Source organism: Vidua macroura, chromosome 37 (genome assembly GCF_024509145.1).
Source record: "Vidua macroura isolate BioBank_ID:100142 chromosome 37, ASM2450914v1, whole genome shotgun sequence".
NCBI classification, from domain to species: Eukaryota; Metazoa; Chordata; class Aves; order Passeriformes; family Viduidae; genus Vidua; species Vidua macroura.
The window spans coordinates 13,450-23,138 of NC_071607.1; the positions used below are offsets into that span (position 1 = coordinate 13,450).

General features: G+C 48.4%; 1 long non-coding RNA gene across 1 annotated transcript; it reads right to left on the reverse strand.

Annotated features, from left to right (window-relative positions):
- Window positions 1-5,746: 5,746 nt before the first annotated feature.
- On the reverse strand, window positions 5,747-7,205 carry LOC128821291 (uncharacterized). The gene is made up of 3 exons (XR_008441070.1): window positions 7,191-7,205; window positions 6,449-6,561; window positions 5,747-5,872 (listed from the first exon to the last, which is right to left on the reverse strand). It is a non-coding gene; the product is annotated as an uncharacterized LOC128821291 (long non-coding RNA).
- Between the last annotated feature and the right edge of the window lie 2,484 nt (window positions 7,206-9,689).

A 9,689-nucleotide genomic window follows, 5' to 3' on the forward strand; every position in this document is an offset into this window, starting at 1 on the left:
ATGCAATAAACTGCCTTGAGACCGGACGACTGAAGACTACTGAGTCTTTCTTTGAAGGCACGGGTTGGAGGAGAGACTTTACCACCATCCGGAGTCACCCAAATCCGGGGAAGACTCCGGCATCCGGGGATGAGGAAGGCTGCCTCGCCCGCTGGCAGTTTCCTAGAGTCACCGACCTGTGGCCCCTTGCTCAGCTACAATCAAGAACACCAAAGAAACATGTTACCATAAACAGTATTTCCCAGATTCTCTGCAACAACAAAACAAAACATACATGACAATCAAACAAACTGAATGAATAAAACCTCTCTAATTCAATAAACAATAATGCAATTCCCAATATTATAAATACCTCACTGATTAACTACAGGACAGTACCTAAGACCCGTCAAAATGAACACTACATACTCACACTTATAAAACCCACTACTGCAGAATTATAAACCTACCCTCTACTTCATGGTATGACCCATATAAACCTTTGTAAACCTTAAACAACAAACCCTGTTAAAATTTTACTGTTTTAATTATATTTTTAACATAAAAATATTACTAAATAATAAAAAAAAATCAACACAAAACAAAGCTAACAAATCCTCGAGGAAAAAAATATTCAACAATACTCAATCCCAAAAAACCCTTGTCATCAGCACCTGAGACAAGAACAATAACATTCAAGAAGTACACCACGTCCGTTATCATTCATCAGCTACGAAGAAAATAAAACGATACAACCAATTCCTAAAAACCACCTCAAAATCACTACATCAAGGAACTTTGGAAAATTAAAAGCCGCGCTCCCGGCACCGGGTGGAGCACGGCTCCCGGCAGGAAAGCGGCTCCTCTGGCGGCTCCTGAGGGCTGCAGGAGGCCCCGGCGGCGCCCGAGCCCCGCGCCCGGAGCAGACGGAGCGGCTGGCACCGGCCGGCACCGGCGCAGCGCCTGCGCCACCTCTCCCGCCCGCTGGCCTGGCAAAGCTCCCCTCGGCTCCGCATGCCTCGCTCCGGCGCGGCTCTGGCAGTCCCGCGGCAGCCCGGCCGCGCCCAATTCCCCTTCCACCTCAGCAGCTCCCCAGGCAACGCCAGCAGCTCCCGCGCCACAGCCTTGGCTGCCGGGCCAGGGGCAGAAGAAGCGCCCTCAAACGCAGCGGCACACCCCGATTTCAACCCTTCAAACGCTGCGAGAGCTGCAGCCTCCTTCAATTGAGCTCCCGAAACTGACGCCACACTCAGGTGCTCACCTCGCTTCAACGAGGGCAAATAAATGTATTCTCCCCTTCAACTTCATTCCCTATAAGAGCAGAAAAGAAGGTCTTGTCCTCAAATGAAATCCCGCAAATTGTGGTAACCTTTAAAATCAGAGGGTTTTGGGAAAGCTGCAAAAGGCAGGCCTCAGAAACAGCAGAAGTGAGATTCGAGCTAAGCAGTAGACATAAGATTTGTCAGCAGAAAAATTATATAAGAAGTAGAGGTTAACTACAAATAGAACAATGGGCTGTGTATTATCGATTGTCTGGAATAACTCCCTAAGCACAGGGAGTTTACACACAGAAAAGTGTACACACACTTTACACACAGAAAAGTGTATCTAGCGAGATATTAGGAAGATCTAAGCTTAAGAATGGAGCCCCGTGCATTTTGTTTTAAGGCTTACGAGCAGGCATTGCATTGGAAAGAAGCGAGCGTTGTTTTAACCAAAGGTACATGTGCTTGCAGTGGTGGGATAGAACGGGTGTCAATATGCTTTTGCTTCGTGTGATTGGTCAAAACTCTTAACCTTAGAATTTACGTTAAAGTTCTTTGTCTGCTGCCAGGGACGTGAGCTACTGGCATCTTCCCATCGCCGTAACCATGGCATGAGAGCGATGCGAGAAAATGAACCAGCTCGAGACGCCTTCCTCAGCAGTCCCGTCCCGTTCGTGATTTGTACATAGACCCCCGGCCGGCGACACAAACGATGGGGAAAGGGGGATTTTTACCGCAATCCAAACCCTTCACAAGGAGGGACAACAGGTCTGCCCCCTCCGTTTAAACCTTAGGGTGATGAAAATTGAGGGGGGGGTGGTGTTACCCTCAAATCAAACCCAGCATATGACAACAGCATTTTTCCCCTGCCATTTAAAATAGAACACAGGGATTCCCTGACACCCCTGGGATACCCCTAACACCCTGGAAAAGGCAGGTTTTCCTTCAGTCAAGACCCTCAAAACCACAAGAGAAGGGGGATCTCCCCAGCTCAAACACAGATAATAATGGAAGAGGAGTTGCTTCCCCCACTAGGAATTTCTTTGGTCCTCAAAATCCCCCTTTTTTTTTTTTTTTTTTTCTTGAGGCACCAGGGAGGGATTGGCAAGATGAAATTTAAAAGGGAAAGGAGAAATGTCCCCGCTACAAACGCACATGGGCTCACCTGTTTGGCTGCCGCTACCCGGCTCAAAGGTTTGTCCCTCGGCACCTCCTTTGAGCAATGCTCCAGGTATCCAAGTGCGTATCCAGGTGATCCCGCAGACCCTGTCCGAAGCTCTCACCGTGTTTCCAAGGACAGCCCCGGGAGCCCCCCATAAACTCCTCTTCTCCAGCAGCTCCATGCAAAAGTCAGCTGAGGCAAATCCCCTGAAACAGCCGCCAGCAGGAGACGGCCCCTCCTCATCCTCACAGCTCATACCTGGGGATGCTCTGGCTTTCTTCCCAAATGAATTTAGAGACAAATTCCTATTTTTACCAATACCTACAAGAACGAAGCACTTGACAGGATTTAGTATTCTACACACCCCCCTCCCTGTGCATTTTGGGGCAGCTTTGGGTCCCTCTGGGGGACGGCACCCAGCATGACCCCCCTCATTCACCACCCACCTGCTCCTCCGCCGCAGTGTGCCTCCCCCTCCTAGGGACCTTGGGGTGCCCCAAATGACACCAGAGCCCCGAGTCTTCACCCCTTTTTCCTGGCCCCCAAAGAAGGCACAGAACGAGTCTTAACTGCCCTGGACAGCAGCCCAGCACTTGCTTCCATCCCTTTCCACATGTACATCCCCCCCGAAAGGGACTCTGCCGCAACGAGAAAGGGGGGCAGCCGCCAGAAGGGTCGAAGCTTCTGCCCAGCCTCGCTGTCACGGGCGAGGGGCAGAGCGAGGGAGCGGCAGAGACGGCGGGGACGCGGCACGGACGGCACGGCACAGAGCGGGGGCCGCTCTCAGCGCGATGCCGGCAAAGCCGCAGGTCCGGCGGGGCTGGGTGGGGTTTGACCGGCACGGGGGGATCCGCCGAGAGCCTCCGGCCCCGTGCGGGGACTCCCGCAAGGGCCCGGGGGCGCCGGGCTCCGGCCCTCTGGGCTTCATTCTCCAGCGCCCCGAGCACCGCGGCTGCGGGGAAAGAAGGAACGGGGCGACGGGAAGAGAGGAGGGACAGCAGGGCGTGAGAAAGGGGAGGGAGGGAGGTCGGGCTGTGGAGGAAAGCGGGAGGGCAAGGGAAAGGCCGGGAGCGGGGAAGAGGGACGGTGCACAGAGGAGGGAGAGAAGAGGAATAGAACGGAGGAGCGGGATAGGGACAGGGCAGGAAGGAGTGAGGGCAGTGGGGGCTCGGGTTTGGGAGGGAGAGGAGGGGAGGGTCTGCGGACAAAGAACAAGAATACGGGGAGGAGGAAGGAAGGGTAGAGGGGGGCACGGGAGGGGAGGCCGAAAAGGGAGAGAAAGGGGTCGGCTTTGGGGAGAGCGGAAAATGGGGGAAAGAGAGAAAGAAGAGGAATACGGGGAGGAGGAAGGAGGGGTAGAGAGCGAGACAGGACAGGAAGCCCTCAGAGAGCGCCGGCTCCACCCCGAGCCCGCCCCGGCGGCCCGCCCTGCTCGGGATGCTGCGCTGGGCGGAGCTCGGCTCGGTTCGGCCCCGCTCGGCTCCTCGCCTACACTCGGGCTGTTCTCCGCTAGACTCGGCTGGATTCGCCTCTGCGGCGCAGCTCGGCTCGCCTCAACTCGGAGCCGCTCGCTCCGCTCGGCTCCGCTCGGCTCCGCTCGGCTCCCCGCGGGAGCGCGCCTCCCGCGCGGCGCGCACAGCTCGCCGCTCTCCTGCCGCCGAGCCCCGCGCCCGGCCCGGCCGGCGCACGGAAACCCCCACGCCACATTAGACCCAGCAGTTTCTGCGCTAAACCCTTTCTGTCCTAGAAGGAGATAAACTTCTCTACCTCCTTCGTCTCCCCAGTTTTCTTCTTTGATTTCAAAATCAGAGTTACAAAAACCTCTCAACTACAAGATTTAGTAAGTAGCCAATAATGTAGTCCCGTCAATTTCATAACCTAAAGAACACGTTATACTTATGTTTCCACAATTTAAAAAAAAAAAAAAATCACACAAGAGTCTTACTCACTGTGTCAAGCCTTATTTAAAACACACGCAAAAAAAAAAAAAAAAAAAAAAGAAAAAAACCGGAAAGAAATACCTCCTCACAACTAACCTTATCCTTTACAAACACTAAATTGCAAATCAAAAAACTTACACATAACATAAACTCTTCAAATAACATTTATACACTCATACCCCAAATGACAGGTAAACCACCAAAAGTAAAATGACTAAAATCATTACAAATAAATACTTGTAGAATATTTAGTTACAAAACAACCCCCAAACAACACAAAACCACAAAGAAGTTACCTCAAAACAGCAAACCTACCATTTAAAACAATTAACCCCACTAAGACCAAACATAACAATAATACATAAAAAAAAAACAAAAAAAAAAACAAAAATAAAATAACACCCACCCAAAAATACCCAATCACTCCAACACAAATTTACTTCTCAGTATCAAAATCGTATGCCCTTTTAACAACCTAATTCTATTATTTCTACATCTCTTTTAACACCTATAATAACTACAACTCACACTTGAACCACATCAAATGAACTTACTTATTAACTAACCAGATGAAACAATAACACATCTATAACTTTAAATAAATTACTGCCAAATATAAACATCTTTAAACATACTGCCTTACAAAATAAAACAACTGTTCATTTTTTATTATTCACACACAATCATATATATAAAACATTTTTTAAAATATATAAATGGATGAAATCACAAGAAATCAATTTACAAAAACTTTACTAAATATTTTTTTAAACATTAATCAATCACACATAAAAATAACTAAATAATATTTTCAAACATTAAAACATCACTGAATAACTTAAAAGTAATAATTATTAATAAGATGAGTATTTCAGTTTTTAATAATGATTTATCTCCCTTACCTACTTAAATTTTTACATAGAACTCTACAAAAATCCTTACCAAGTATATTTATAACTTAAATTTTAAAACATATATAGACAAACATACTTAACAAGAATAATCTACACACCAAACAACTAAACTAACCAAAAAACCCGAATAAAATACTAATATATTCATAACACAAAAACCCAAAATCATTAACATAAAAACCCATATAAACACATGAAAATACCTACAGTTAAAAAAGACGTACCTTAATGAACAATATTCACACCTTAATAATTCATTATGAACTCTTATTAACGATTAACATTAATTACTTGATACCAATCAAATACAAGAAACTGTTACTTTAGCCAATAAATAGAATAAACTATAATAATATAACTAATAACTTAAAATCACACTTTATTAAAAATATAAAACAGTAAAGCAACGTATCATAAAAACTCCCATTATTATCACTACGCAGATATACATATATATACACATATACCTACATACAGATAGGTAGATCATATATCCATCTCAACAGCAGCATCTGGGATCGATTCCTGTTTTCTCTCTTGTCTCTTAAATTTATTAGCCACAGAGGATGGAGTAAGGAAATCATTTTATTTATCACCTGGTTCTCCAGAAACCTGAAAAACAAAATAGAACAGAACAAAAAGAAAAAAAAGAAAAGAAAACCACATTTGAAAGGCAGATCCTCACCAGCAGCTGGTCCATCTCCTACGGGGGACCTTATTCTAGGGCACTTTTGGTGCACTTGCCTGAACCTGTCAGGGCACTCTGTCCTTGCAGGAGAGATTTTTTTTGTCAGGGAGAGGCAAGGGGAGGAGAAATAACGCTCTAAACAGCTCAAATCCATTACTGTGCCACTTCCTGTGTAGCAGGTCCTGTGACAGGATGGGAACTGAGGGTGCTTGAAACTTAAAAGCTAAAGACACCAGCACAAGGTGTCCTTTTGCTTTGTCAAGGAAGTGATTTCCAAATCACAAAGCCTTTCCACCATCATCGCTCCTACCACCACCTGAAAGCCCCTTGATTCTCTTCTCAAAAACACAAGGGACACCTCAGAGTTCAGCAAGTTCTGCCAGTGCAGCCCTCGGTGCCCCTGTCTCCAGGTCTGTCCCCCTTGCTTTCATCCTCAGCCATGTCATTCTTCTACTGTGGACAGGAAATTGTCCCCATGTCTCCTGTACTTCTCTGGTTACCTTTTCTCTAAGCCGTGCAGGACCCACGAGAGGAGGCTGTGATCCTCTATCAGCTCATGGGCAGCTCTAGAGGTGACAGGGGCAGCACTCTGTGATATCTCCAGAATACGACTCTGAAACAGAAAATGCAACTTGTTCTTTTACAGCCAAGATGGGATTATCTAAAATAAAATGAGCAATTTGGCTGGTATCTGATCAACTCTCAGCTAAAATGAACACGGCCTGTTCTCAGCAACTCCAGAAAGGAAAGACATTCTCCCTTCAAGGCTTCACACCACAGGTGCTGCTCTTACAAGAAGTATTCAGGTAGCAAGACAATTTTCTCTTTTTGTCTGAGGTTTTGATACCTGAAATCCTCAAGGTGCATGCTCCCAAACCTGAGAACTCCCGGCATGCGAGTTTCCCTCCTGCCGAAGCACTGTTCAGGTGACAAATGTGCTGGCTGGGGAAATAGAGACCCCAAAAAGAAAAGGCCCCGACTGCAGGAGCAAAACTACGGCACCCACGTGAGGCTCCACGATGGCAGGAACCTGTCCCAGTTTCAGGGGATAAGGATGGGCCTGGTTTAGACACAAGCTAAATTATTTCCCCCTCCACAGATACACAAAACCAACAAGGAACAGATTTTCAAGAGGAACAAGGCAGAATCAGCTGCTCTTTTCTGTTTTGTACTTGAGATCTCGAGGCTATATAAGCTTTTGTGGTTTGGGGTATTTGGGAACTGTTCTTTATAAATTCTTACCTGGGAGCCCTCGTCACACAAAGGACTGCTGAAAAAGGCAAGAATGACCCAGAAAATCCTCTGGTAGACATAAAGCTCACAGCAAAGTTTGTCACGCAGCCCTTCCCCAAGAAATCTGAGGATCCACTCGCACTCTGTTTTCTACGGGAATCCACAAAGAACAACACCACCATCAGACATTCAGACATTTCCAAAGGATGCCTGCTCCTAAGAGCACAAAACCCCGGTTCCCTCTTAGTGCCAGCTCAGGGCTTACCACAGCTTAGTCTGGACTTCTCCATTTCCATACCTATCAAATTTAATCACTAACATCCATTGGGAACAGTCAGTCTGCTGCCCAAACATGCAGAGGAAATGGAATTTTAGAAGTAGCTGTTTCTAAAATACTTCAGTTGAAATCAAAGTTACTAACCTAAACTCAAAGAGGAATTGCAGCTAGCCGGGGCAGAACATTCTTTTCTTGTGCTCACAGACCATATGCAGCACAACCCATTCCGCATTGGAATCAAGAAAACAACAAAAACCCCAAGGAAATAACATTTTGAATTCCTATATGAAACATAAGAAAGACAATTCTAATTAACTACCTGTGAGAGAATGAGGTTTCGTCGTATTTATACGTCTGTTTTTAATACATTCCTGAAGAATTGTAAGTGCCGCTTCCCGGCATCTTTTGGCAAAAGCGGCGCCCCGCAGCGCACCGCTGCCGCTCCAGTCATCTGTGCGCGAAGTTGCCGCTTCTTCGCCTCCGGCAGCCGGAGATCGCGGTAGCTTGCAAGAGGCGAAGAACGAAGCCGCGAAGAAGCCGGCTTGTGTGCGAAACTCGCAGACAGCTGCAGGACGGTGGCTGCCGCTCTCCTGCCTCTTGAATTCACTCTTGGCATGCCAATGGGAGGTGTTCCAGGGCAACCTTCCTGAGTTTTTATTTTGGTTTTCATGCATCCCACCTTGGAAATTCTTGTTGCTCCCCAGAGGCTCCGAGATGCAGAGAACACGGTGGCAGCTGCTGAAAAGAAGGGCAACTGTGAGTTGGTCAAGAAGCAAGAACACAGGCAGTTGACTGTGCTTGGCGAGGAGCAGCTGCTGGATTCTTGCAATTGCTTTCAGTGGGCACAGAAGCCCGCTGCTCTGCTGCTTGGTTTTTCGCCTTCAGTCAATTACACACTGCTGAAGTTGAGGCAGGCAGTTCAGCTTTGCTGCTTTTCAGCATCTCAGCTGCCCTTCTGCTCTGTGACAGCTCTCCAGGTTTCTTGCCTTCGCCAGGCTGCAACGTGCCCGCTACTACCAAGAACTGGGCAGGAGTGGGCAGAGAGCACGGCCATCTGCCAGCAGGTTGCAGCTTGCCCAGGAAAATGCAGTGTCCTTGGAATGTGCAGCAAATCTTATTTCCTGGCAAGGTCGGGCTAAGTGAGCACTGCTGGTACACTTTCTCCTTGAGAACTGGAGCGGAAAAGCTTTGCGCTAAGATGTAGGCGACTAGAGAGGCAGAATACGGAGCTCCGCAGCTGGCCGAAAGCAAGTGCCGCTTCCCGGCGTCTTTCGGCAAAAGCGGCGCTTCGGAGCGCACCGCTGCCGCTCCAGTCATCTGTGCGCGAAGTAGCCGCTTCTTCGCCTCCGGCAGCCGGAGATCGCGGTAGCTTGCAAGAGGCGAAGAACGAAGCCGCGAAGAAGCCGGCTTGTGTGCGAAGCTCGCAGACAGCTGCAGGACGGTGGCTGCCTCTCTCCTGCCTCTTGAATTCACTCTTGGCATGCCAATGGGAGGCGTTCCAGGGCAACCTTCCTGAGTTTTTATTTTGGTTTTCATGCATCCCACCTTGGAAATTCTTGTTGCTCCCCAGAGGCTCCGAGATGCAGAGAACACGGTGGCAGCTGCTGAAAAGAAGGGCAACTGTGAGTTGGTCAAGAAGCAAGAACACAGGCAGTTGACTGTGCTTGGCGAGGAGCAGCTGCTGGATTCTTGCAATTGCCTTCAGTGCGCACAGAAGCCCGCTGCTCTGCTGCTTGGTTTTTCGCCTTCAGTCAATTACACAGTGCTGAAGTTGAGGCAGGCAGTTCAGCTTTGCTGCTTTTCAGCATCTCAGCTGCCCTTCTGCTCTGTGACAGCTCTCCAGGTTTCTTGCCTTCGCCAGGCTGCAACGTGCCCGCTAGTACCAAGAACTGGGCAGGAGTGGGCAGAGAGCACGGCCATCTGCCAGCAGGTTGCAGCTTGCCCAGGAAAATGCATTGTCCTTGGAATGTGCAGCAAATCCTATTTCCTGGCAAGGTCGGGCTAAGTGAGCAGTGCTGGTACACTTTCTCCTTGAGAACTGGAGCGGAAAAGCTTTTCGCTAAGATGTAGGCGACTAGAGAGGCAGAATACGGAGCTCCGCAGCTGGCCGAAAGCAAGTGCCGCTTCCCGGCGTCTTTCGGCAAAAGCGGCGCTTCGGAGCGCACCGCTGCCGCTCCAGTCATCTGTGCGCGAAGTTGCCGCTTCTTCGCCTCCGGCAGCCGGAGATCGCG